The following is a 4,517-nucleotide window of genomic DNA, read 5'->3' on the forward strand; positions in this document are numbered from 1 at the left end:
GCCCCCTATGGCTTCTGCAGGGGTGCAGGTGTGTGGAGAATTGGGGGGGGGGGAGGCAGCTGGGCCTGGGGAGTCAGCCGGGTGCCAGAGGGACCTTCACTGAAACTCAGCCCCGCTCTCGCATCATACCTCTGAACTGTGTCATTACATGCCTGCCTTAGAAGGGCCTGAAATCAATAAAAAGAAGAAGTTCAAAAACCACTCCATAAGCAGCAGAAAATCTGCCCTTCACTTTTCTTTCGCTGCACCCGGAGGAGTTCTAAATCTTCCTTCATTCCGACATCAAGTCTGAGACACCAGGCTCCCTAGAACTGTCTTTTATTCTGCATTATTTCTGCAGCATTCTGCCAAGCATCTGCGGGCCTTTAAAGGAAATGTGAAAAGGTAGCAAAGACACATCTGTGCGGCAAAGACATGTGGCGCGGAGAAGGAGCACACAAATCAAAGCCAGAGCTCTCTCTGCTAGCAACCTGGAAATCAAATCGTGTCAGGGAGAAGTCCCGTGTGGAAAATAGATTAGAAGGGCGCCGAACAAGAGAGAAGAAAGACAAGCAGGCCCTACCAAAATTAATGAGAGGCAGAGGAGGCCTGGAGAAACAGCCTGAGCCAAAAGACGCTCGCGCTGCTTAAGGACGGGTGAGCGGTTCGGCAACCGTTCGAATCCCACTTGGATAATGCAATGGCCGTTCATCTCCCCTTCCCTGGGAATGCCTCGCCACTCTGAACCTGGGGCTGCGGGGCTGCAGGAAATGGGGGGGGGGGGAAGGACACGTGGAAAGGATGGGAGACCAGGCAGAGGAATTTAGAGGAGCAGCACCACCCTTCAGGTGATCTCCAGCGTCTAGCCCCAACTTTGCAACCACTGCACTGAGTGAGAGTGCAGCCGGCGAAACCCCTCTGACCTGGGATGGTGATACCTGCCCTCACAAGTTATCCTGAGATGGTAGAAGGAGAGCAACAAGGGTAGGCATAGGCACCAAGTGGGAGGCTTCTCGAAGAGCCACTATTATTATTAAGTAAAATCTAGAAGAGCGGATGTTGGCTCTGGAAACTTCCATTTGCAGCTGTGACTCGTAGGCTCTGAGTGCCTTCCCAGTTCCTTCTTTTTCTCAGAACCCTAAACTCCAGATTGCTTCCTCTATTCCAACTCCTGTGTTAGGATACAGCCATCTCTTTGTCTCCCAACCAAACCTCCCATCCTGCCAGCAAAACCAACCTCAGGAAGAAGATGAGAAATGTCCTCCAGGGGTGGAATATGGTTTGTGGTGGTGACCATTCTGAGCTGGCTTTTTGATCCTGCGTGACCCACAGCCTCAGATAGCATTGCTCTGCCTTTTCTCCAGGACTTGGCAAGACTAAGGTGATAGGTACAAACCCCAGGGCACAAACTCAGTGTTCTAGAAATTTAACTTCACTTTATATCAGAGCTTAATTTCTATTTCAAACCTCCATTCTGCCTTGAGGGCAGAAATCTAATCTAAGCCTATTTGAAATTCTATCACGAATCCCTGAATAATAAGCATAAGTTAGGTTGTTTTTCTTAACGTTTATTAATTTTTCAGAGAGACAGAATGCAAGTGGGGGAGGGGCAGAGAGAGGGAGGCACAGAATCTGAAGCAGGCTCCAGGCTCTGAGCTGTCAGCACAGAGCCCGATGCAGGGTTCAAACTCATGAACTGTGAGATCGTGACCGGAGCTAAAGTCAGACACTTAACCGACTGAGCCACCCAGGTGCCCCATGCGTAAGTTAGTTTATAACACCAAAGCTCTGTGCTTGGGCAGTCATTAGGCAGCTGGTGCTGGAGAAGATTCCAGCTCCTTTCTTTTCCCCTTAAGTTAAGGGTGGCCATGTGACTTGCTTTGGCAAATGAAACACGAGAGCAAGTGTCATTTCCAGAAGGAAGTCTGAAGTGCCAGTTCATGCTTCTCTCTATACAACACCCCCCCCCCACCTCCCGCCACAGAAACTGGCAACTTTCCCCATAAAGACTGCTCCAGGAGATCCTGGGGTGAGGACAGTGCTGACCCAGCACCGAGCTTTCACCTGATCTTCCTTGGTCCTGTAGTGTGAGTGAGAAATGAGTCTTTGTGCTTTGAGCCACTTAGACTCGTTTTCGTTGTTGCTGTTTTTATTAACCTGGGCCTACCCTAGCCTACCTGAAGGGTACAGGTAGGGCATCCATCTGAGATGTCCTCATTCCCACCTTCAACTTGGCAGTCCCACTTCCGGACCACCCTCCATCCCCCACTCAGGGCCTCCTGGGGTCCAGACCTCTGTCAGCTGTTTCTGAGCCTTTCTCCGAGGGCAGGGACCCATCTGTTGTCACAGCATCACACTGGGACGTGGGAAATTCCGTGAGTTGTTCAGGCCCATCTGCCCAGACATTCAGTGCCGCGTGGAATCTCAGGACTCCCCAGGGGGGTTCTACCAGGGAAATAGAGCAAGCCCACCTCTGCCCCTGCTGGGGCTTCCGGCCATTCCCACTTCTTCTCCAGGAGGCTTCCTCCCAACCCAACCCCGTCCCCAAATTCCACAATAGTTGCTTCTTCTGGCTTTGCTTACAAGTCCTGTGATCTAATCCAGCCTTGGGCTAGGGCTAGCGGCCTTATCTTACTCACCAGCACCACCCTCCCAAATCTATCAGGCCAATTTGGTGTTCTTTCCACCCGCCAAGTGCCGGCCTTTTATGACGCCGGAGCCAAAAATTGCTCCCTGTTTGTCTCTTGAGTTCTGCCAGGCCCCCTCTTCCTTCGAGACAATGAATGAGGAATACGCCAGCTGCCTCAGTGGATCAAGGACCAAGGAAATGGGGTGAGTGGGGGTACTGGAAATCTCAACTGATACTTCAGAATATTGTTCTGCGCAATAAGAGTCCTGTGCAATTATGAGGCTGAGAGGTAAACCCAGTGTGTGACTAGTTGAAGCCACTGTACGGTCTCCAGGGCCTCATTTAAATATGCCTTCGTATAATGGTTATTCTCGCAAAACTTTCCGCTGCAAAGGGTGTGGATGGTCCCGAGCACGGTGTCTCCCCTAGAGACTGTAAGATCCTCGAGGCTAAGACCATTTCTCCCGTGTGTCCTGCAAATCTCCAGACTTTGATCTGTTGTGTGCCTGGAGCGCGGAGAACAGCACGAGACACGCTGAAGGAGCAGGGGCCCATGTTGCAGCAGGATGCAGGGAAGCGGCATGATCAGACGTATTTTGAAAAGATGATTTGGTTGACTAAAATACTTGCAACTGAACAATAATGGAAGACAGAAGGTTGTGTCCTAAGACCAGAGCAATCCCTGCAGAGGGTACCTACTGCTGAGAATGAGCATGTAGTCAATAAAAATAAAGTGTGTGAGAACATTTCTTAAAACCTCCAGACCTTGCGGGGTGCATGGGTAGCTCAGACAGCCCTTGATTTCAGCTCAGGTCATACCTGGCAGCGGTGGGTGGGTGGGTGGGTACAAGCCCCGCATCCCAGAGCCTGCTTGGGATTCTCTCTCTCTGCCCCTCCCCTGCTCTTGTAGGCATTCTCTCTCTCTCTCTCTCTCTCTCTCTCTCTCTCTCTCTCTCTCTCTCTCTCAAAAATAAATAAACTTAAAAAATTAAAAAAGAAAACCCTCCAGACTTTGAGAATTTAGCTAACAAATGACAGTGAGGATATTCTCATTATACTAAAGCTTTCGGCGACAGGATAAGCTGTCTCCTCTAGTGCCACTCATTTAGACCCTGAGAAGGATCTCCCTTTCCCTCCCGGGTGCATTGGAAAATCCCAAGAGACAAATGTAAGGTTTTTGAGGAGAGGACACAAAGTCCTTCAAAAGTCGGTGCCTGTGTGGAATACACCTCAGGTTGTGGCCCGAGCGGGTTTGCAGTGGGTGGGGTGAAGTAACAAAGTGGCGTCCGTAGCTCGTACCACGCGCCACCTGTTGACACTCCTTTTTCTAATCTAGGCAAACCAACACATTGGTGTCGGTGCAGAAGGGAACAAGCCAACCCTCTCCTTGCTTCCCCTGAACTCTTTATCTGGCCTTGCTAAAACAAACAATCCGCTGAATCCGCCTGTAGGGTTAGCGCACTACACCTCAGACTCCACTGCTGGGCCCGTCGGCGGAGGGGAGGAGGGAGCGGGAAACGGTGGCGGCGGGGGCGGGGCGGCGGCGGCGGGGAGGAGCCGGTGGTGGAGGGGCGGGGTGACGGCGCAGGGGCGGGGTCGGTGGCGGCGGTGGCGGGGCTGTGGCGGGGGGCGGGGTAGGTGGTGGAGGGGCAGGGCGGTGGCGGGGCTGCGGCGGAGGAGCGGGGTGGGAGGTGGAGGGGCGGGGTCGGTGGTGGAGGGGTGGGGCGGTGGCGGCGGGGTCGGTGGTGGAGGGGAGGGGCGGTGGCGGCGGGGTCGGTGGTGGAGGGGAGGGGCGGGGTCGGTGGGGGGGCGGGGTCGGTGGGGGCGGGGTCGGTGGGGGCGGGGCGGGGCGGGGCGGGGCGGGGCGGGGCGGGGCGGGGCGGGCCTGCGAGAGGAGGCAGAGCTGGGC

The 4,517-nt window shown here is 53.8% G+C and overlaps 1 long non-coding RNA gene across 2 annotated transcripts; it reads left to right on the forward strand.

Annotated features, from left to right (window-relative positions):
• Positions 1-1,968: 1,968 nt before the first annotated feature.
• LOC124502129 (uncharacterized) lies at positions 1,969-3,354 on the forward strand. 2 transcript variants are annotated; one of them, XR_006959850.1, is made up of 3 exons: positions 1,969-2,008; positions 2,729-2,811; positions 3,096-3,354. It is a non-coding gene; the product is annotated as an uncharacterized LOC124502129 (long non-coding RNA). The 2 variants fall into 2 exon arrangements; XR_006959849.1 differs by having other exon boundaries at positions 1,979-2,066.
• The last annotated feature ends 1,163 nt before the right edge of the window (positions 3,355-4,517 follow it).

Source organism: Lynx rufus, unplaced genomic scaffold (genome assembly GCF_022079265.1).
Source record: "Lynx rufus isolate CCGP_SWC_20201006 ecotype Redwood Valley unplaced genomic scaffold, mLynRuf1.p SCAF_7, whole genome shotgun sequence".
NCBI classification, from domain to species: Eukaryota; Metazoa; Chordata; class Mammalia; order Carnivora; family Felidae; genus Lynx; species Lynx rufus.